The following is a 25199-nucleotide window of genomic DNA, read 5'->3' on the forward strand; positions in this document are numbered from 1 at the left end:
TGTTTCCATCACACGTGTTCTGTGTTCATCTTTTTACGGGCTGACCACTGTGCCATCTTACCACTAAATCTGAGGGGGATGCGATCCGGAGTTATCCCTGTTAGTATTAGAGCCTGACAGTTCAGAAACTGAGCAGATTCCGAGCAGCCCACGTGAAGACTGTTCCTAGAAGTGAGCGACATTCCCTGGGTACAAAGCAGCCTTTGTGGCAGTCTTACTGCGGCACGCACACACCAGGCTCCTTTCTCCTGAGGGAGTGGTGGACGGACATGCGTCACAGAACATAGTGTTGTGGTGAATCACGGTCACTCAGCGGCGAGCAGATGTGGGGGAAATTCCAGTGGTCCGCCGAGCCCTGCCACGGTTTCTGATTCACGCGGAAACAAGGATACGCAAGAAACTGACCCGCGGTCAGCGAGCCATACGACGATTGCGTCAGCCGACTCACTCTGCTGCCGAGAACGTTCACGACTGCGGAGGACACTCGCACCCGCCAGCCTATCAGCATGTAGAGCCGCCTTACAGCCCGCGCTTCCGAAATTGAAAAATAATGCTGTGGCGTTGATTGCAGCAATTAAACTCAAACAACCAAATAGTAGGAAACAATTTAAAATAGAAACAATAAATTGGCATGAATTACACGCCGAAAAGATAATATGTTTCAAAAAATAAACTAGCAACTACCTTTCCAGACACTCCCTTCAGTACGGCTCCCTCAGTTGAAAAGTTGTGTGTAACCATCGCTAAAAGCTTACTAGGTATCCGGCATCGTGTCGTTCATAACAGTACGGGTTTCGAACGGTGGAACCACCACACCAAAGACGCCGTATCTACAAACAAGTGATTCTACATCTACATCTACATAGATACTCTGCAAATCAAATTTAAGTGCCTGGCAGAGGGTTCATCGAACCACCTTCACAATTCCCTATTATTCCAATCTCGTATAGCGCGCGGAAAGAATAAACACCTACACTCCTGGAAATGGAAAAAAGAACACATTGACACCGGTGTGTCAGACCCACCATACTTGCTCCGGACACTGCGAGAGGGCTGTACAAGCAATGATCACACGCACGGCACAGCGGACACACCAGGAACCGCGGTGTTGGCCGTCGAATGGCGCTAGCTGCGCAGCATTTGTGCACCGCCGCCGTCAGTGTCAGCCAGTTTGCCGTGGCATACGGAGCTCCATCGCAGTCTTTAACACTGGTAGCATGCCGCGACAGCGTGGACGTGAACCGTATGTGCAGTTGACGGACTTTGAGCGAGGGCGTATAGTGGGCATGCGGGAGGCCGGGTGGACGTACCGCCGAATTGCTCAACACGTGGGGCGTGAGGTCTTCACAGTACATCGATGTTGTCGCCAGTGGTCGGCGGAAGGTGCACGTGCCCGTCGACCTGGGACCGGACCGCAGCGACGCGCGGATGCACGCCAAGACCATAGGATCCTACGTAGTGCCATAGGGGACCGCACCACCACTTCCCAGCAAATTAGGAACACTGTTGCTCCTGGGGTACCGGCTAGGACCATTCGCAACCGTCTCCATGAAGTTGGGCTACGGTCCCGCACACCGTTAGGCCGTCTTCCGCTCACGCCCCAACATCGTGCAGCCCGCCTCCAGTGGTGTCGCGACAGGCGTGAATGGAGGGACGAATGGAGACGTGTCGTCTTCAGCGATGAGAGTCGCACCTGCCTTGGTGCCAATGATGGTCGTATGCGTGTTTGGCGCCGTGCAGGTGAGCGCCACAACCAGGACTGCATACGACCGAGGCACACAGGGCCAACACCCGGCATCATGGTGTGGGGAGCGATCTCCTACACTGGCCGTACACCTCTGGTGATCGTCGAGGGGACACTGAATAGTGCACGGTACATCCAAACCGTCATCGAACCCATCGTTCTACCATTCCTAGACCGGCAAGGGAACTTGCTGTTCCAACAGGACAATGCACATCCTCATGTATCCCGTGCCACCCAACGTGCTCTAGAAGGTGTGAGTCAACTACCCTGGCCAGCAAGATCTCCGGATCTGTCCCCCATTGAGCATGTTTGCGACTGGATGAAGCGTCGTCTCACGTGGTCTGCACGTCCAGCACGAACGCTGGTCCAACTGAGGCGCCAAGTGGAAATTGGCATGGCAAGCCGTTCCACAGGAATACATCCAGCATCTCTACGATCGTCTCCATGGGAGAATAGCAGCCTGCATTGCTGCGAAAGGTGGATATACACTGTACTAGTGCCGACATTGTGCATGCTCTGTTGCCTGTGTCTATGTGCCTGTGGTTCTGTCAGTGTGATCATGTGATGTATCTGACCCCAGGAATGTGTCAATAAAGTTTCCCCTTCCTGGGACAATGAATTCACGGTGTTCTTATTTCAATTTCCAGGAGTGTATATCTTTCCGTGCGAGCTCTGATTTCCATTATTTTATTGGGTGATCGTTCCGTCCTATGTAGATCAGTGTCAACAAATTATTTTCACATTCGGAGGAGAAAGTTGGTGAATGGAATTTTGTGAGAAGATTCCGTCCCAACGAAAAACGCCTTTCTTTTAATGATTTCCAGCCCAAATCCTGTATCATTTCTGTGACACTCTCTCCCATATTTCGCGATAATACAATACGTGCTGCCCTTCTTCGAACTTTTGCGATGTACTCCGTTGGTCTTATCTGGTAAGGATCCCACACCGAGCAGCAGTATTCTAAAAGAGGAAGGACAAGCGTAGTGTAGGCAGTCTCCTTTTCTAAGTCTCCTGCCAATAAAACGCAGCCCTGGTAAGCCTTCCCCACAACATTTTCTATGTGTTCTTTCCAGTCTAAGTTGTTCGTAATTGTAATACCTAGGTATTTAGTTGAATTTCCGTCTTTGGATTAGACTAATTTATCGTGTAACCGAAGTTGAAGAAGTTCCTTTTAGCGCTCACGTGGATAACCTCACACTTTTCGATATTTAGGGTCAACTGCCACTTTTCGCACAATTCAGGTATTATTTCTAAACCGTTTTTCAGTTTGTTTTGATCTTCTGATGACTTTATTAGTCGGTAAACGACAGCGTCATCTGCAAACAACCGAAGACGGCTGCTCAGATTCTATCCCAAGTCGTTTATATAGATACGGAACAGCAAAGGGCCTATAACACGACCGCCGGCCGCGGTGGCCGTGCGGTTCTAGGCGCTGCAGTCCGGAACCGCGTGACTGCTACGGTCGCAGGTTCGAATCCTGCCTCGGGCATGGATGTGTGTGATGTCCTTAGGTTAGTTAGGTTTAGCTAGTTCTAAGTTCTAGGGGACTGATGACCTAAGATGTTAAATCTCATAGTACTCAGAGCCATTTTATAACACGACCTTGGGGAACGCCTGAAATCACTTCTGTTTTTTTCGATGACTTCCAGTCAATTACTGCGAACTGTGACCTCTCTGACAGGAAATCGCAAATCCAGTCACATAACTGAGGCGATATTCCATGAGCACGCAATTTTACTACGAGCCCCTTGTGTGGTACAGTGTCAAGAGCCTTCCGGAAATCCAGGAATACGGAATAAATTTGCAATCTCTTGTCAACAGCACTCAGCACTTCATGTGAATAAAGAGCTAGTTGTGTTTCACAGGAAAGATGTTTTCTAAACCCATGTTTCCTTTGAGGTAATTCATAATGTTCGAACACAATATATGTTCTAAAATTCTGCTGCATATCGACGTTAATGATATGGGCCTGTAATATAGTGGAGTGCTCCTACTACCTTTCTTGTATATTGTTGTGTCCTGTGCAACTTTCCAGTCTTTGTGTACGGATCTTTCGTAGAGCGAACGATTGTATATGACTGTTAAGGATGGAGGTGTTGACAGATATGAAAATTACCGAAAAATCAGATTAATAAGCCATAGCTGCAAAATACTAACACGAATTCTTTACAGACTAATGGAAAAACTAGTAGAAGCCGACCTCGGGGAAGATCAGTTTGGATTCCGTAGAAATACTGGACCACGTGAGGCAATACTGATCTTACGACTTATCTTAGAAGAAAGATTAAGAAAAGGCAAACCTACGTTTCTAGCATTTGTAGACTTAGAGAAAGCTTTTGACAATGTTGACTGGAATACTCTCTTTCAAATTATAAAGGTGGCAGGGGTAAAATATAGGGAGAGAAAGGCTATTTACAATTTGTACAGAAACCAGATGGCAGTTATAAGAGTCGATGGGCATGAAAGGGAAGCAGTGGTTGGGAAGGGAGTGAGACAGGGTTGTAGTCTCTCCCCTATGTTACTGAATCTGTATATTGAGCAAGCAATAAAGGAAACAAAAGAAAAATTCGGAGTAGGTATTAATATCCATGGAGAAGAAATAAAAACTTTGAGGTTTGCCGATGACATTGTAATTCTGTCAGAGACAGCAAAGGACTTGGAAGAGCAGTGGAACGGAATGGACAGTGTCTTGAAAGGAGGATATAACATGAACGTCAACAAAAGCAAAACGAGGTAATGGAATGTAGTCGAATTAAGTCGGGTGATGCTGAGGGAATTAGATTAGGAAATGAGGCACTTAAAGTAGTAAAGGAGTTTTGCTATTTGGGGAGCAAAATAACTGATGATGGTCGAAGTAGAGAGGATATAAAATGTAGACTGGCAATGGCAAGGAAAGCGAATCTGAAGAAGAGGAATTTGTTAACCTCGAGTATAGATTTAAGTGTCAGGAAGTCGTTTCTGAAAGTATTTGTATGGAGTGTAGCCATGGATGGAAGTGAAACATGGACGATAAATAGCTTAAACAAGAAGAGAATAGAAGCTTTCGAAATGTGGTGTTACAGAAGAATGCTGAAGATTAGATGGGTAGATCACATAACTAATGAGGAAGTTTTGAATAGGATTGTGGAGAAGAGAAGTTTGTGGCACAACTTCGCCAGAAGAAGGGATCGGTTGGTAGTACATGTTCTGAGGCATCAAGGGGTCACCAATTTAGTATTGTAGGCCAGCGTGGAAGGTAAAAATCAAAGAGGAAGACCAAGAGATGAATACACTAAGCAGATTCAGAAGGATGTAGGTTGCAGTAGGTACTGGTAGATGAAGAAGCTTGCACAGGATAGAGTAGCATGGAGAGCTTTATCAAACCAGTCTCGGGACTGAGGACCACAACAACACCACTCCGAAGATATTTACTTCTACGTTACTCATGTTGGCAGCTGTTCTGGATTCGAATTCTGGAATATTTACTTCGTCTTCTTTTGTGAAGGTATTTCGGAAGGCTGTGTTTAGTAAACTGTTCAAAGTGTGGCAAGAAACTTGCTCAGATACAGATTGGAATCTTACTAAGAAGCTAATAAAACGTCCCTTAGAACTGTTGCTGTTGAGACACTACATCGGCGGAGACACGCTACTGACAACTGACAAGGATCTACGCGAAAGATGGTATGAATACTACAATGTTCTAATTAATGAAGAATTTTCACGTAGCTACAGATAAGCGAGCCGATTATACGTGGCCTTGTAAAAGAAACAACTGCGGCAGAGGTCGAACGAGCACTAAATTCGAAAACAACAAAGCAAGTCGGCTACACCAAACACACTGAAGAGCAAGAACGCGCCGAACTTTTCTACAAAAACAAAGCACAATCTAAGGACATGAAACTCAAATCTCATACCCTTAAAAACCTGGGAAAGAGTACATGAAGACCACCTAGCTCAACTTATTAATAGAAAATCGGTTTTCATTCATAGCGGAAACTGGAGGAACAAAGCGTACTCAGTGGTTGGAAAAAACCACAGGTCAGTCCAGTTTTCAAGGTCGTCGAGCAGGTACAAAAAATTGTAGGACTATATCACTGACAGTAATCAGTTGTAGAATTTTGGTACTCGTTTTACGCTCGTGTCTTATGACGTTTCTTGAGACCAAGAATCTCTTCTGTAGGAATCAACATAGGCTCCGAAAACAACGATCCTGTGAACCCCATCTCGCACATCTATGAGATCCAGGTCCATGCCATGCTGCTTGATCTGGAAAGCGTTGGATATTGTTTCGCACTGTCGTCTGGTGAATAAAATACGACCGTACAGAATATCAGGAGAGCCTTGTGACTGAGCTGAAGAATTCCTAGCGACTGGAACAAACGTGTAATTCTTAGTAGAGAGAAACCTTCAGTCGAAAAGATAAATTCTGGCGTATCTCGTAAAAGCGTAATAGGATTACTGCTATTAACAAAAATATATAAATGACCTAGTGAATAACGTCTCAACCTCCATCACGCTGATCTAAACATTGAAAAATTGTTCCGAAATGTACCAGACCTGCACAGGATCGATCTTTGTTGTGGAGATTGACAGTTGCCTATCAGCATGAACAAAGGCTGGCACATAAATAGGCTTTTGTTCAACAGAGCATTTACAATTAATAAGACATGCGTCATATTCAAAGCAAACTAAACTCCGCACATCTGAAACACTCTAGGCAGATTGACCACAAATGTACAAAAATTACCAATCTTAAGATGTCCTAATAGCAACATATCGCTGTGAGAGGATACAATAAGTGTATAAGCAGATTTTCATCTGTTGATATAATCACAAAATTAGTTTGAACTGCTAATTAGGAACTTCCTTCGATTTTTATGGCTTTTGTCCAGTCCAATTCAGTTACCTAAAAATATCAAGGTAAGAAGTTTATCATACTAGAAACGTTGATTACAGAGAATTGTAGGTGAAGATAGACTTGAGTATATTTAACAAATAATTGAAGACAGCGTGCGCCAGTGCTGTTTTGAGATGAAGAGGTTAACACAGGAGTGGTGAGTTGCGTCAAACAAGTGATAACAATAATGAACCTCCCCCTCCAAGAAAGGCTCTATAGTATGAAAATTTTTGTCATTCATTTTGAGGACGGCTGGCCGGGGTGGCCGAGCGGTTCTAGGCGCTACAGTCTGGAACCGCGCGACCGCTACGGTCGCACGTTCGAATCCTGCCTGGGGCAGGGATGTGTCTACTGGCCTTAGGTTAGTTAGGTTTAAGTAGTTCTAAGTTCTAGAGGACTGATGACCTTAGAAGTTAAGTCTCATAGAGCTCAGAGCCATTTGAACCATTTTGAGGACGAAATTATTTTTACGAGACCTATATGTACTGATCATTCTCCTTAAATTCACATTACTTAGACACAAACAATCCCAAATAGATGACCATTCACATCTGCTTCGTAAACAAATGAATTGCTACCTTCAGCTTGTAAATTCAATTACGTAACCTGGAAAGATGTGTTTGGAATTTTTGTGTTTTTTTAACAACTTTACTCGTGGCATAAAATATTGATTTCTTTCGCATATCATTAGATACAATCAAATGACGAGATAAAGAAAACTGTACTGGAAACACTGTGGTAAAATAAGCTGAATGGTATTTTAGAAGTCGGCTGCAAATGGATGCCGCCACTAACAGAGCGAGATTTTGGTTTTAATGTAAAGATGTCATGCATGGTCTAAATCATCTTTGGTCAAAGTTTAAAATTATTGTAATATATCTGGAGCAGAGATGTAATCTGAACTTTGGTAGCGATCTGTTAAATCAACCCCTACTGAGAATATTTAAGCAAATATCATTCCAACGCTGGTCACAGTAAATGAAATTTGGCTTTTTTGCATGGCAATCAAATGGCAACTTACGCTCAAACTACCATGCAACCTATTTTATAACGTAATATGCATATATAGTCAGTTCTTCGATGCTGCATGAGAACTTCAGACGACATTCACTACTGCCAATGACTGCACAGCTACTACTGCTTGTGCATTTATTTTGTTACTGTCATGGGAACCTGTTACTTTCTGCTGCCTTGAGATCTTTCTATAGCAAGGGAAGCTAACCTAGAAGGACCAGAGTGCCATAAAAATATTCGGCACTGCAAACAGCTACAAGCAGGTAAATAACAGGGAAGTCACAGTGTCCTATCTCTTCACAGTTAGGTATAGGCGGGCAGGCTGCAATCCATAAAATTGCATTGTGCGAGATCCTAGAAAGAATCCTTTTTGGAGAGAGAAAGTTCTGAAAGCCAGCGTGAAACTGTCAGAACTGGAGACTTTGTGACTGGCCACTGTCCGGGATGTTCATTCAAATCCGAGTAAGAGGGACTCTGATTGGCTCACAATAAGTATTTCATTACAAGATGCGCTTCAGCAGATTTGTCTAAGTGCAAAGCTTTTGGTTGGCTGGTGTTGGAAACTTGTCACGGTGTATGAGAGATTTTCATCCTTCCTTCAAATGCCACACCATTATTTGTTAATCATGACAAAATCTGCAAGAGTACGAATTTGTTAAGGTTGTTTATGAAATTATTATTTGGCGAAACTCATCAAGTCTGCTGCAATTGGCTGGCAAGATTCTTAAGCTCGCAGAACCACCTATGTTTTGGGGAGTGGTGTGAGAACACACTTGCCGCCAAAAGATCGGTGAGTATACTTGCTCCAGGGACGCAATTGAGATTGCACTTCACTTTAGGCAGCTTTAGCCCTGACTTAGAACAAGGTACGGGGGTCGAGTTAGAATTTCCAGCTGCCACTGCAGCCATCTTCCACAATCATTCCATCCAAGAGTCAATGATGCCATGACCAAGACGAGGGGGCAAGTAGCTATTTAACTTGTGTCGGGGTTTAATTGTACAATTTACACATTGACGGCCAGCAAGTTGTACCCATCAAGCACTTTGCTGAAACTTTTGGTGTTCAAACTTCCTTTTCTGTGGTTCTTTCTTTAAATGACTGACCACTTTTATGGTTAAAAGTTGTGTCTGTGATATGATTTTACGATATGCTTTCATTTGTCCACCCACCCGATGCAAGATTATGATTTATGATTACAAACTTTTGTCAATTTTTTTAAATGTTTATTTGCTTGATTCAGTGGGTAAATCAGTTTACTGGGTCTCTTATGATAGTATATCAAATTGTTGTAGTGACCACTAGTTTCATTTAGTACTTACGTGCTCCATTAATATTAATGTGAGATGTGGCACCCATACTTTCATCATTAGCTGAATCAACTCTAGGAGGTTTCTTCAGTAAAACGTTGCGTGACGTTGTTTCCCTTAAATTTACATGATCTTACAGGGAGCTTTCGTCTCTACAGGTCACCAGGGATATGACTGAAAGCTTCGTAAACAGCTCAACTGACACCTCACAAAGTGACACTCATAAATGACACTCATAAAACATTTGACCAATGTTGAATAAAACCAGTGAACGGTATTATTCGCTGTATTTTCTGCATGCATTTGGTCTCATATCGAAACACTGTGAAGTGTAGACATAAATACAATACAATACAATATTATAATACGTTATGGTCAGTAGCAACTCATTTTTCAGACTGTCACATCACAATGACCGTGGGAGGTACGGTGTTGCTTCAGCTTCTTTTTGCAGTTGGTAGTCGTCGACCAGCTATGATTTGTATCTGGCGATGTGTGGCGCTAACACCACATGAATGCTAGCCATACGGGATACAAATGATACAAACATTTTGTAATATACATATTAGACAAATAACAGCACTACAATCATGAAGCAATAACATTAATAACATACTGTAGCATATATTGTGAAGATGGTTAACATTTGGTATCAAGGTTTAGCTCTGTATCTTTACGTAGCCCTCCTACTGACCTCAGAAAACATCGCTTTCATAAAGCTATTATAAACTAAAAATTACGATTATTATGAGTATATGTTTCAGATTATCAATATTCTCTTTCGTTTTGCTGCTTTAACTATTGTCATTTCAGTACATTTATTCTTAATGGACACAGTTTATGACCTATATTAAATAGCATATCCTGCCCACTTTTATTTCTTAGTGCTTGTGAGAAATCATATAATGGGCAGATCCATGAACCCACTTCTTCTTTTACAGTGCATTTTTCATTTCCTACTCCTGAGAGCCTAGCGGGCTGTTGCAGGGCTTCGATTATTGCACCCAAGCACTGCAGCAGTCTGGGATTGGGGCAGAGGTTCTCCCAGTTGGAAATTTTTGGGAGGGGCATAAAGTTCATCAGATAAATGAGCAAAAGCTTCAGAAAGCATAGGTCTGAACCTTTGCAGTGGAACTATTTGAATTTGTTTCTGGGACAATGTTGACCACCGTCTCTAACTAAAATTAAACTTCTTTGTACATGTGTGTAATGTATATGCATGTTATTAGCTTATTTTATTTATCTTAACGTCAAGTTCCATAGGACCAAATTGAGGAGCAAAACTCCAATGTCATGGAACGTGTCAGTACATGAAATTACAACATAAAAGTAATAACAGATAAAAATAAATGTTCATGAACCTAAAAAAAGTCAGTCCTTAAGTTTAAGTAAAGCCTATCAGCAATACAAAAGAATCAGCTTAATTTTTCAAGGACCTCCTCGACAGAATAGAAGGAGTGAGCACGAGGAAACTTTTCAATTTCGATTTGAAGGCGCGTGGATTACGGCTAAGATTTTTGAATTTGAGTGGCAGCTTATTGAAAATGGATTCAGCAGTATACTGCACACCTTTTTGCACAAGAAATAAGGAAGTCCGATCCAAATGCTAGTTTGATTTCTGCCAAGTATGAACCGAGTGAAAGCTGGTTATTCTTGGGAATAAACTAATATTGGTAACAAGAAACGACAATAAGGAATATACATACTACCGAACGGCCTGTTTCTGAACCAAAAATACCCTATTAGAATGGGAAGAGTTACCCCAAAATATAACAGCATACGACATAAGCGAATGAAAAGCAAAGTAGACTAATTTTCGGGTCGAAGTATCACTCACTTCTGATACTGTTCGAATAGTAAAAAAATGGCAGTACTAAGTCTCTCAATAAGAACCTGAACGTGGGCTTTCCGAGACCGCTTACTATCTACACTCCTCGAAATTGAAATAAGAACATCGTGAATTAATTGCCCCAGGAAGAGGAAACTTTATTGACACATTCCTGGGGTCAGATACATCACATGATCACACTGACAGAACCACAGGCACATAGACACAAGCAACAGAGCATGCACAATGTCGGCACTTGTACAATGTATATCCACCTTTCGCAGCAATGCAGGCTGCTATTCTCCCATGGAGACGATCGTAGAGATGCTGGATGTAGTCCTGTGGAACGGCTTGCCATGCCATTTCCACCTGCCGCCTCAGTTGGACCAGCGTTCGTGCTGGACGTGCAGACCGCGTGAGACAACGCTTCATCCAGTCCCAAACATGCTCAATGGGGGACAGATCCGGAGATCTTGCTGGCCAGGGTAGTTGACTTACACCTTCTAGAGCACGTTGGGTGGCACGGGATACATGAGGACGTGCATTGTCCTGTTGGAACAGCAAGTTCCCTTGCCGGTCTAGGAATGGTAGAACGATGGGTTCGATGACGGTTTGCATGTACCGGGCACTATTCAGTGTCCCCTCGACGATCACCAGAGGTGTACGGCCAGTGTAGGAGATCGCTCCCCACACCATGATGCCGGGTGTTGGCCCTGTGTGCCTCGGTCGTATGCAGTCCTGATTGTGGCGCTCACCTGCACGGCGCCAAACACTCATACGACCATCATTGGCACCAAGGCAGAAGCGACTCTCATCGCTGAAGACGACACGTCTCCATTCGTCCCTCCATTCACGCCTGTCGTGACACCACTGGAGGCGGGCTGCACGATGTTGGGGCGTGAGCGGAAGACGGCCGAGCGGTGTGCGGGACCGTAGCCCAGCTTCATGGAGACGGTTGCGAATGGTCCTCGCCGATACCCCAGGAGCAACAGTGTCCCTAATTTGCTGGGAAGTGGCGGTGCGGTCCCCTATGGCACTGCGTAGGATCCTATGGTCTTGGCGTGCATCCGTGCGTCGCTGCGGTTCGGTCCCAGGTCGACGGGCACGTGCACCTTCCGCCGACCACTGGCGACAACATCGATGTACTGTGGAGACCTCACGCCCCACGTGTTGAGCAATTCGGCGGTATGTCCACCCGGCCTCTCGCATGCCCACTATACGCCCTCGCTCAAAGTCTGTCAACTGCACGTACGGTTCACGTCCACGCTGTCGCGGCATGCTACCAGTGTTAAAGACTGCGATGGAGCTCCGTATGCCACGGCAAACTGGCTGACACTGACGGCGGCGGTGCACAAATGCTGCGCAGCTAGCGCCATTCGACGGCCAACACCGCGGTTCCTGGTGTGTCCGCTGCGCCGTGCGTGTGATCATTGCTTGCACAGCCCTCTCGCAGTGTCCGGAGCAAGTATGGTGGGTCTGACACACCGGTGTCAATGTGTTCTTTTTTCCATTTCCAGGAGTGTATATGAACAAAAAAAAAAAAAAGTTCAAATGGCTCTGAGCACTATGCGACTTAACTTCTGAGGTCATCAGTCGCTTAGAACTTCGAACTAATTAAACCTAACTAACCTAAGGACATCACACACATCCACACACAACCTGCGACCGTAGCGGTAGCTCGGTTCCAGACTGTAGCGCCTAGAACCGCACGGCCACTCCGGCCGGCCTATCTGAATACCTAGAAATTTGAATTGTTCAGTTTCACTAACAATATGCCCGTTCTGTGAAATTAAAATGTAAGCTTTTGTGGAATTGTGTGTTAGAAACTGGAAAAGCAGAGTCTTACTGTGATTTAATGTTAGTTTATTTTCTATAAGCCATGAATGTAGGTCATGTACTGCACTATTTGGAACCTAGCCAGTGTTGCACACAACATCCTTTACTACCAAGCTAGTGTCATCAGCAAAAAGAAATATTTTAGAGTTACCCGTAACACTAGAGGGCATATCATTTATATAATTAGGGACAGGAGCGGCCCCAACGCAACACAACCACAGGTGGAAGCACAAGCGGCCAAAGACACACAAATATGATGGGCTGTGTCACGATTATATATAAATGATATTACCAAAGCTATCTGTGAAATGTTCTCCTTGACTTGCATTACTAATTAAGCTTGAACTTAAGATCTTTTATAGAGTTCCTTTAGCCTACAAAGGTAATTTTATAATATTCTCTAACAGTAGACACTTTCTCTAATGATTATTATGGGCACTAAATTACTTACTTTTCACATAATTTCATGGATGAAGAAAAATCCAAGAAGTAATCACTAACATGTAAACTTGGTCGTTGGTTTCCTCCAATGGTTAGTTCGCAATTGTTTCCTATATCCCCACAAACTGGTTCCATAACTAGACTAGCGTCTGAAATTGTGAAGCTTTCTGGCCTCTGTAATCATTTATCATCAGTATAGCTTTGTGTTTATATATTTCTGGGAAGAATTTAATTTTGCTTGTGGACAGTCATTTCCTTTCACACAGGCTAGTGGGGTTTTTACAACTAAATTCTTTCTATTGATAATTCTTTTAGAAAATTATTGTTAGTTAATAGGTAACACACTTTAAAGAATAATATTTACTTCTGCATGAATGGATGAACATTATGAGTTTTTTACAAACTTGTTTCGAATTTTTCGAATCCTAAGAGGGGATATGTTGGCTTCTCTACCAACGGTTCTTACATTACATAGTGACGGTACTTACTGGCGTAACTTGAGGATATCTTGGTTCTCTGTTTTATTACCCTTGCAAGTAACGTTCTACAATCCGCTTTCCTGCGCGTTCCCTGACACGCTCGTAACCATCCCTAACTGCTATAGTGAGATCCCTTGCTCTTTTAGCGTAGTGCTTCAAATTAGCAGCCCCTTCCGGCTTTTGCCAGTAGGTCCTGTGAGCTTAAATCCAGAGATCTGGTAATCTCATGCCATCTCATTACTATCTTCTGTTTTACTTACCAAATGCTATACCTTATCTTTACCCATATGTGATAGAGTTAGTGTTTTTCATGTCTGAGACGTTCTGGAGACTTAGGACGTCTGGTGCCATATTTATAATCTATTTTATGTTCTATATATCTTATTTCAAATGTTCTTCTGCTATATCCCAAGTATAGAGCATCACAGTTGCCTAAAAGCAAGAAAGACAACGTGTATGGACTTAGCGGATTGTGGCTGAACGAGTGACTCCATGACTCCACAACTTGCCATTTCCCATCCTGTGGAAGTACAAGGATTCGTTCAGTAAATGGCTCCAAATTTTTTGAACAGAGGAATCCATTCTTTCAGGTGCTTCAAGTTTTGTGTTTTTTTCTGCACATATGCGAGTTTTAGAACAATTACTACAGATGGCAAAGCCATAGTGAACCGTAAATATGGCGTGTACTCTAGACATAAAGTTCAAGCGAAATGCTATAATAAAAGTCAGTGTTACGGAAAAAGAAACCTTAGGGAACACCCATATATGTTTGTGTGCAGTATTTGGTAATGTTTCAGTTGATAGGAGTACTGCACGGGGATGGGAGAGTAAAAGCATCAGAAAGAGCAGAAATTGACCCCCATGATCGATCACGTTAGGGACATCGTGCTTCCGATAGAGTGGAGCTAGCGGATACCAGTATTCATGCAAACCGGAGAATCAATATCGACTTCCGACTCTGTAGCTATCGGTGAGCATTGGAAGTGCATGTGCAATGTCTGAGAATCAACAATTCTGTGGGTTCCTGCCCACTCGTCTCCTACTGGGTGCCTAAATGATGCTGCTTTCTCGGATAGCTATACAACAATTCAAGCAAATCTGATGCTGCTTTCTCGGATAGCTATACAACAATTCAAGCAAATCACGTTAGAGCATTGGAAGTGCATGTGCAATGTCTGAGAATCAACAATTCTGTGGGTTCCTGCCCAATCGTCTCCTACTGGGTGCCTAAATGATGCTGCTTTCTCGGATAGCTATACAACAATTCAAGCAAATCACGTTAAAGGTTTTTATTAAACTGAAGTAGACTAACAATACTTAATTTCGGTTTACAATGGTGTCGCATGCGGTGAGCGTCATGTAAACAATCAATACCTGTCGCTATATAGAATGTCCATGCAAGCAATGGATCCGGATCACAAGTAACCGCTCTATTCGCGTCCGTCTTCTACAGTCCACGATCTGCTAGTGCCGATCTACTACTGATGGGTCGAGGCTGGCAGGAGCGGCGCTTATAAACTCTTCTTCTAGAGGCCTCTCCTGTCGTGGTGACGTCATAGTCGGAGTGCTATTGGCTGGCGTCGTTCACAGCCCTCTCTGCTCTTTCGTTCTTCATCTTCGTGCAGGCACTTGTCGTTTGGCCGGAAGAAATCGAAACAAATCTTAAACCAACATGACAATTCAAGCCCACACAAAAGTCTCCGAACTCGTAAACACATCGTCGAGTTGGGTTGGAAGTCGCCTCATACACCCTGTAGCCTAGACTTGGCGCCCCAAGACTTCCGTCCGTTCTATTGAGTCATCAGTATTGTGACTGGTTTGATGTCGCCCTCAGCTGTACCAACCTCTTCATCTCAGAGTACCACTTGCAACGTACGTCCTCAATTATTTGCTGGATGTAATCCAATGTCCGTCTTGGGTGCACATAATTACCTGCCAATTTCACTGAATCGATCTGTTGTAGAATCATGGAACATGTTTTGGTTTCAGACGTAATGACCTTTCTAGACTCTGAGATGCTCATCTGCAGAAACCAGCACGGTTTTAGGAAAAAGCAGTCATGCGAGACACAGCTAACCCTCTTTGTGCATGATACACAATAGGCTCTAGATACCGGCCCCCAGGTTGATGCCACACTTCTCGACTTCCGAAAGGCGTTTGACTCAGTTCCTCACCGTCTCTCTTACCGAGCGAGGTGGCGCAGTGGTTACCACACTGGACACGCATTCGGGAGGACGACGGTTCAATCCCGTCTCCAGCCATCCTGATTTAAGTTTTCCGTGATTTTCCTAAATCGTTTCAGGCGAATGCCGGGATGGTTCCTTTGAAAGGGCACGGTCGATTTCCTTCCCCATCCTTTCCTACCACGAGCTTGCCCTCCGTCTCTAATGACCTCGTTGTCGACGGGACGTTAAACAACACAAACCTAACCTAACCTCACTGTCTCTTGCTCCAAAAAGTACGCGCTTACGGTCTATCGGATGACATATGCGGTTGGATAGAAAGTTTTCAAACAGACAGGGAGCAGTATGTCGTCCTGAACGGGGTGAATTCAACAGAAACAAGAGTAACTTCAGGTGTGCCCCAGGACAGCGTAATAGGTCCGCAGCTTTTTACGATTTACATAAACGATCTGGTTGATGGTATTGACAGTGGAATTAGGTTGTTTGCCGATGATGCTGTAGTCTACAGGAAAGTAGTATCACACGAAAGTGTGATTTGCAGAAAATGAATGCGTGTTGTAATGACTGGCAGTTATCTCTGAATATTAGTAAGTGTAACCTACTGCATATAACAAGGCAAAAATCCCCATTAATGTAAGAGTACAAAATAAATGCCCAGTCTTTGGAAACGTTAACATCCGTCATGTATCTGGGTGTGACTATTCGAAATGACCTCAAATGGGATGATCAGGTCACTCAAGTACTGGGTAAGGTGGACTCTAGATTGCGGTTTATTGGTAGAATCCTGAAGCGATGCAATCCTTCAACAAAGGAAATAGCTTACAATACATTAGTTCGTCCAGTATTGTATGGGACCCTTAACAGTTGGGTCTAACTCAAGAGATTGAGAAGGTCCAAAGAAGAGCGGCAAGATTCGTGACTGGTAGATTTAACCATTGCGAGAGCGTTACAAATCTCATAGAAAGATAGTCGGCGCGCTACACGGAAGGGCTGCTCACTAAATTCCGAAATCCGATCTTCACCGAGGATGTAGAGCATATAGTATTACCCCCAACTTTCAAATCGCGCAATGATCACCATTCAAAGATAAGGGAAATTCGAGCTCGTACTGAGGCGTTCAGACAGTCGTTTTTCCCTCGCGCGATCCGCGAGTGGAACAGAGGGGGGAAATATGACTTTAGCGCGAATTGAGCCATCCGCCACACACCGCTTGGGGGCTAGGGGAGTATATGTGTAGATGTAGACGTAGGGGTTTTGCCCTCTACAGCTCCCCCTAGTACCATGGAAGACTTTCCCTCATGTCTTAACATATGTCCTATCATCTTGTCCCTCCTCATTACCAGTGTTTTCCACATATTCCATTCCTCTCCTGTTCTGTGAGGAACCTCCTCATTCCTCACCCAATCAGTCTAGCTAATTTTCTTCATTCGGTTGTAGCAGTGCATCTCAAGTGTTTCTATTGTCTTCTATTCCAGTTTTGCCGCAGTCCACGTTTCACTAGCATACAATGCTGTGCTCCGAATGTATATTCTCAGAAATTTATTCCTCAAATTAAGTCCTATGTTTGATACCAGTAAACTTCTCTTGTCCAGGAATGCCCTTTTTGTCACTGCTAGTCTGCTTTTGATGTCCTCCTTGCTCCGTCCATCATTGGTTATTTTGCTGCCTAGGTAGCAGCATTCCTTAACTTCATCTACCTCGTGACCAACAATCCTGTGCTCATTTCTGCTACTTCTCATTAGTTTCGTCTTCCTACGATTTAGGCCTACTCTCAATCGATATTCTGTACTCATTAAATGGTTCATTCTATTCAGCAGATCATGTAATTCTTCTTCACTTTCACTCAGGGTAGCTATGTCATCAGCGAATCTTACTGTTATCCTTTCACCTTTAATTTTAATTCCGCTTCTGAACCTCCACTCCTGAACCTCCTGAATGTCCGAATGTATCACTTAAGGATTCTCTACGTGGGACACACTTTGTTGACGACGAGAATATCATTCATACAGTGAAGATATGGCTACAAGCACCGGACAACAGATTTAACCCACCGGGAACGCGTGCTCTTGCACAACGCTCGTGTAAAGCCATAGAAAGTGATGGAGGCTATGTAGGCAAACAGCACATGTGAAAAAAACTTTGACATATGTTGTCACCAAACTTTAGCTCTTAAGAATAAATGTGTTCTGAGAAAAATTTGTGCGGCATTATTTATTAAACTACCCTGTTATGTTCCGCAGTTTCTGGAGGGAAAAGAAACAAGCGAATGTCTTCTCCACTTGGCAAATGTACCTGTCCAACTGACGTGATTATCTAAAGCTACATTGTTCACCGTTTTCTAATATTTTACCAGGGTATTGCGAAGAAAGGAAGAGGGAAAATGGTTCAACTGGTTCAAATGGCTCTGAGCATTACGGGACTTAACAACTGAGGCCATCAGTCTCCTACAAATTAGAACTACTTAAACCTAACTAACCTAAGGACATCACACACACCCATGCCCGAGGAAGGATTCGAACCTGCGACCGTAGCGGTCGCGCGGTTCCAGACTGAAGCGCCTAGAACCGCTTGGCCACAACGGCCGGCTGTGACTGTTGCTTGGTCTCTGGTGTAAAGTGGTATGCTCAGGTTTCGTCACCCGTGACAATTGAGTCTAGAAAGTTGTCCTGTCCGGCTGCAAGGTGGTGAAGAAACGCGCGGGAAGCATCAACTCGTTGCCGCAAGTGGTCCTCAGTCAGCTTGCGTGGCACCCATCTTACGCACACCTTCCGGTAGTTCAATGTTTCCGTTAAAATTCTGTGACCAGTGCTTCGCGAAAACTCAGGAACCAACGTGGAGAGATCATCGAGGGTGATCCGCACGCTTTGCTCGACCTTCAACACTGTCTCATCAGAAACTGACGATCTCCCGTTCCTTTGTTCGTCTTGAATTTCGGTCCGACCAGCTGCAAACTCTCTAAGCCACTTATGAACATTTTGGACATCCGTGGACGGCTCACCATACACTTCCGTCAATTGGCGATGGATTTCAATCGGCGCAGTGGCCTTTGCGTTCAAAAACCGAATAACTGCGCGCAATTCGCACTTGGCGGTAACATCCAACGGGAGCTCCATTCTCAACGGCTGCCAAGCCAAGACTGAGCGCCTCAGCGCAGCGTGCGCATCTTTAGGCTAGGCGCAAATTGAGAAGCATATAGGACGTGTGACGTGACACGACAACACAGACAACAGCGCTACACGCACGTGCCACACGGGTCGCGCGGGTGCAGCGTATATTGCGACGCGTACACCATACTTCGCACGCGGCGACTGGCGACGCTCTGCGCTGACTGAACCGAAGCGCGCGCAACCTCTTATCTCCTTCTCAAACAATTTTACAGAAACTATTCTCTGAAAATACATGATTTTTGCCTTACTTGTAGCGTTATATGTCAACTTCGTGACGAAGTGCCCATCACATCGCTAATGACCATTCTTATTGTGATGTACACATTTTAGTAAGACACTACGAAAAACTCAAAAAGTTTGCAACGAAAATTAGGGGTCGCTACGATTTTGTGTTTGGTGTGTATTACACCATATGTTGCTGCGTATGAAATTTAGCTAAAATGCTGAATTTTTGTTTAGACTTGGGAGGAGATCTCTATCTGCCTCCGATCTCGATGAAATGGATGGCATGTTGCGCGCTCACTTCCGATCTCACGCCCGCGAGAACGAAACACTCGCAACATCTCTCGTGTCTCCTAAACCGCTCGAGACATCGAAACAAAAGTTTGGCGAATGATAGCACACAAGGAGGAGAGTGTTTTGCCAATTATTAAACACACGACACTTTCTTATCTATGGCGATATATCACTACTTATACTTCTTTCTTTATTTATTTCACCCCAGTGACTGTAATTTTTTAAGAGTTACCAACAGCTAGCGAAACAAGAGCTTCCTAGTATGAAAATAAACATGAAATTTCTTCTTTTATGTTACTGCGAACCGATACTATGAGGTTTTTCGTAAGCTATTGAGCCCTGTGATTGCCAATTACTTGTTTAATGAGGCCCTCCGTTTCGGAATTCTGTCGCAATAGCTGCTGTGAGATGAGTTTGGCAAATTACATTGTGTCAAAGGAAGTACAATTAAACCTGTCACCAAGAGAACTGTGGCATTTACTCACAAATAGTGATGCTTCTTCGAATGACAAAAGGTTAACAACTCACACAAAAACAGATTGGCAATTACGTTGGAATTTTCGTGAATCCCTGTAACCCATCGTTTTTTTTTTATTATTCCTTCTCTTGATCTGAGCAGTATTAAAATAATGACGAGCGTTCCTTCAGGCGGAATGATAGGCACATGCCAGATACTGTTTACTCACTTAGGGATTGCCAAACTGACAATGCGTGATCGCGAATAAAATAGTTGTTATTGAGAAAAATAAGCAATTGATCTGTCGCACAACACAGTGGTCAGTGTATTGTCAGCAGCGAAGTATAACGCGCGCGACAGGAATGCACAAGTTAGCCATGTCTGCCTTGTGAGATGGAGTTCGAAAAACATTGTCATGAAAGTAGATCTGCTTTTGTCAGCAGCACATTTCAACAAATTAAATATATCTAATCATAACACTCTTTTAGCATATTCCTACTTTCTTAATGATGCCGACCATTTTCTTCATTTGTATAGCCTGTTGTTGTACAGTTAGCTTATTAATGCTGATAATGTCCATGCAACAATTGAAATGCTTTTTCTCATCACCAGAACCAATTAAAACATTGTTATTTGTGACTGCTTTTAGACTGTTTCCAGCTTGCAGTGGAAATATGTTGTTCACATGCATGTAGTACAGTGTGTCGTCTGACATAATTACACCCATATCAGAGTAATCACAGTGAAGCTCCTGTACTTCAGGTCTTGGACGCTTTTTACCAGAAGCACAAAGGGATCACACCTGTGGAGATTATCCCTTTCTAAATTTTTGTAACAGATCGTACAGATACGCTAGCTTACTAGGCAGCGAGAATATAACCTTGCTTTACTTCCCTGCCTTGATTCTTAATCACATGATTTTATAATATTCCTTGCTTCCTTATTCACTACCCTGTGTCCCTTCTTGCGATCTGAAAACATCGCGGAGGCATATGGTGCAATTCCAGCGGCGAATGGCTCATCAGTTACTGAAGTATACATTTTTCTTGACAGAAGAAAAACAAAACAAAACTATGCAGATATAAATAACAGAAAAGTATAACGTGCTAACGAAGAAAGCTGGAGCGTTTAAATGGCGAAAAACGAAACACTACCCAAAGGCAATAAAATTCAGTACACGCTAAGGCAAAATTTATCGTATTGGCAATACTACCATTGCTGATATGCGCCGTTCCGGTGTGAGCATATAGCCGGGCTACTTTTCCGCTCCCCTCCTCAAATTTCCCACGGTGCAAGCGCGAGGGAAGCGGCGACGCGCGGCGCGAGAAACTGTGCCTCAACCACAACGCCGCGCGACCTGGCGCAGGCGCGTGTCGCGTCCCAGTCGCGTCGCGTCACAATTTGCGCGGTCCCATTTGAACCTGTGATGTTTACAAAAACGAGCGCTGCGCTGCGTCGCGCCACACGCGCTATACGCGTCTCAATTTGCGCCTAGCCTACCTGCCACACAAAGTTCTGTACTTATCAAAACATGGGAGACCTTACTGTCTGGATTACCCTCGTAAAAGTAACACCATAACTACGGAGCGAGGAAAGGCATAACTGAGTAATACGCATAGCAGGCGTGGGGAAGTTTATAAAGCGTTAGATCGTTGTACCAAGGGCCGTGGGTTCATACCCCAATCATGATGCTATCTTATACTGTATTACGCTTGAAACTATTATATAGGACTATTAACACTTCCGCATGTGTGATGAATATGTTTCTTTGTTCTACTGTTCCGATTGTTTGTTCACTCTGTGGAAATATAAAAAGGAACACTAGCTGCTTCATATTGGGTGGTGTCTCTTCTGTGGCACATGTGCGACAGAACACCAACCTATCCGTAAAAATGTACTCTATAGGTTTGCTGGTTTCAGCTAACGAAGCGAAAGCAGACTGCCGAAGAACATTGCTACAAACTCGAAAAAGTCCTTTTACATGTTAGGAAATTATTCTCCCATCCAACAGTTTGACGCGTAAACAGTTAAAAAGAGTGTCATTAGTTGGGCTTGAGCGCGAGAACTTCGCCACGACAGCCTCACGTCCAACTTTTTATTTTATTTTTTTATTATTTTTTTTTTAAAGTGTCAAGTCGGTTTATTTGTCACCACAGAAAAATTAATGTCACGTATTACAAAACTTACAGAAGTGCAAAACATACATATAAACTGTATCGTGGCCAGAATATAACTAATTATACTATTAATATTCAATCATTCGTATTCTGTGAATAATCATAATCGTCTCATGTCACTTAAAAGCTTCCGACTGCTGCTTGGGTTGAATGTCGCCCAGGTGAAGATTCAATCCGGAAAAGGAGAATTCCTGTGGCGCGCGAAGAATAATAGTTAGCTTGTGACACACTGTACTCCCGAGCTACAGCTATAAAAATGTTTCCTCTGAGTCAGATTCGAACCAGCGACCTATGGATTTATGGTTACAGAGCCTCTACAGTCCATCTAAATTCTTCGAGTCCGAGGTTTAATTTCTTTCTGAGTGTCATTTTCGTTTGTAATGACTTCCAGTGTCACTTGACCAGCATGTGAGGGATGTCATTTCAGGCTTCTGCTGAGATCTTCACGGCTACCGTAGCGGCCTCTGGGCCCACGAAGTCCCCACCTTACTTCGCCATCTGCAGCTATCGACTACTTGTTGACAACACCCCTACACGTAAACTGAGCAGTTACATGTTTCTTATCCTACACCTGACTTTTGGAAATGGATGTTTAGCGTATTTCGAAACTGTACTTTGTGACCTTTTAATGAGAGTGTACAAAATTCTCTTTTTCGATATAAGTTTGTAACTCCAGTAGGCTGTCATCTCCTTTCTTGTTAATAGTATAATTGATATAATTCCCGAAAAGCCACATTATAGCGCTGTTTTTCCTGTAGGCATAAGCTGCTTGATCTGGAACCAACAAGTCAGAGATTTATACATATATACTATCAGTTCGTTATAGCATAGCTCTTTTTCTTTGATGCCCTTCCATCTATCTCAATAGCAACCACATGTAAATCTGTGTGAGAGCATGTCAACAAGAAGGCATTTTTGATATAGATTTGTGTCGCGTAAACCAATGGGATGTAGCCACTCTTTTGTACTCCTATATTATTAACGACTCTGTACCAGGTGTCGTTCGCTTCACTTGATAAAACATTTGTGGGGAGATTTTTCCAGGCTGTCTTCCAATTCTTATCTGGACATTTCTCTTCAATTTTGTTCCATTTCATTATCACTTCTACAAACGAAAGCGAACGGTTGTTTGCGTCTGACTGATCTCTTCGCTTAGCTGATATAGCTTCGTTCGATGTAGAATCGTCGTACATGTTTTAATTTAGGATTGATCTATGTGACATTAGTTGGTGGAGTACTACGAGTGTACTAAGTTTGCAGTAAATCCGCTTTCCAAACGTCGTGGTCTCCGTTTGTGAGTGTATGACATGTAGAGGGTGAGATACAAGGAAACAGTCGTGTTCAGAAGTGAAGCCTGTGGTACTCCTGAGCCGACATCCTACCCACACTTTTCGAGAAGAGTACTGCTGTTACTGAGAAAACTGGATCTTTCTGGTGTAATCTTTGGGGAGAAGAGTCCGAGAGTCCTACGGGCTGACAGGATAACACGAAGTTATGAAGCCCCTTGATTAACTACGTCCGAATCATTTTCTTTTAGTCGACGTCGGAGGCATGTCGCAACCGTCCCAGGGGTCACGATCGCCTCCAAGGGCGGATGACGGCGCTCAGCTGTTCGGAAGATCGTCCGACCCGGTCCCAAGTGGCTCGCTTTTCACGTCGCTACCACCACTCCCGGGAGACTAATAGTCTGCCATCTGTGCTTCAGAGGAACAAATTGTCTCGCTTAAGACCGGCAATACGTCAGCGTCGCTGGCGCTGCTGAGGAAAGTGAAGCGGGAAGCGCAATTAATCAGCGCCGGCTTAAGCGGCTCGTCGCATTCCGCCCTCGCCAGAGAGAAAGCCGGCAGCTGCGGCCGACGCGGCGAATCCTAGCGGCGCACACGAACGCCTGCCGCCGCGGTGGGTGGTGCCTTCTGTCCCGGTGGACGCTAGGCTGTAAACACATGCACTGACAGATAAAGCGTATTCGCCTGGAACTATAAAGCAGGTTGTCGAGTTTCGGAAAGAAAGTCCCTGCTACTACGAACGCGACTAACTAAGCTGGTGACATCGATCTGCCTAGATTCTTAAATCAGGACTGAAGTGACAAATAAGTCACAGAAATCATGTTGCAACTTCACCTCATTCTAGCAGCTGCACGCAGACATTAAAAACAAAAAAAGGTTCAAATGGCTCTGAGCGCTATGGGACTTAGCTTCTGAGGTCATCAGTCCCCAAGAACTTGGGACTACTTAAACCTAAGGACATCACACTCATCCAGGACCGAGGCAGGATTCGAACCTGCGATCGTAGAGCTCGCGCGGTTCCAGACTGTAGCGCGTAGAACCGCTCGGCCACCCTGGACGGCGCAGGCATGTCCTGGTGTGTCGTGTACGGCACTGTGGGGTTAGGCTATGGGTTTAGATTGCAACTAGCTGCCTAGTTTGGTCATGCTCCCTCTCTGCGGTGAGCCGGGAAATGAGGGAAAAAGGAGACTGGCTGTGGCGCGACGGACAAGTGAATGGGGGACGCCATGAAAGAGTGCTGGGGCCATAATCCAGAGATACGTCGATCGTAACCATGCGCTGCTACCATTATTGAAACGCGTAAATGGAAACATAGGACAGGAACGCAAAATGGAGCACTCAGTTGACTTCAGTGACAAATCACTAAATCAATTTTATTACACAAGTTTGCTGTAATGTACACAAACCACCAAAGACAACACATGACTCTTCTTGTATATGCAATCAGGAGGAGGGATTCCAAAAGGGGAGGTTGTACCGTCGTAGGTGGCAAAATATATATAAAAAAGATTGAAACCTTTCTGTCTCCGTGGTCTAGCGGTTCTAGGCGCTCAGTCCGGAACCGCGAGACTGCTACGGTCGCAGGTTCGAATCCTGGCTCGGACATGGATGTGTGTGATGTCCTTAGGTTAGTTAGGTTTAAGTAGTCCTAAGTTCTAGGGGACTGATGACCACAGATGTTAAGTCCTTTAGTGCTCAGAGCCATTTGAACCATTTTTTCTGTCTCCTCTATATCTCTTCTGTTACGCAACCTTCCCTTCTCTACCTATGAAACCTTCCCTTAGGATTTCTATTTCTTGCTTAATAATAACAAATGAAATCTTACCTTTGAAATTAATTCTCTTTCTCAATCTTCGCATACAAATTTAAATGCTGCTTATTAAAAGA

This window comes from Schistocerca gregaria, chromosome 6 (assembly GCF_023897955.1).
Source record: "Schistocerca gregaria isolate iqSchGreg1 chromosome 6, iqSchGreg1.2, whole genome shotgun sequence".
In the NCBI taxonomy this organism is placed as follows: Eukaryota; Metazoa; Arthropoda; class Insecta; order Orthoptera; family Acrididae; genus Schistocerca; species Schistocerca gregaria.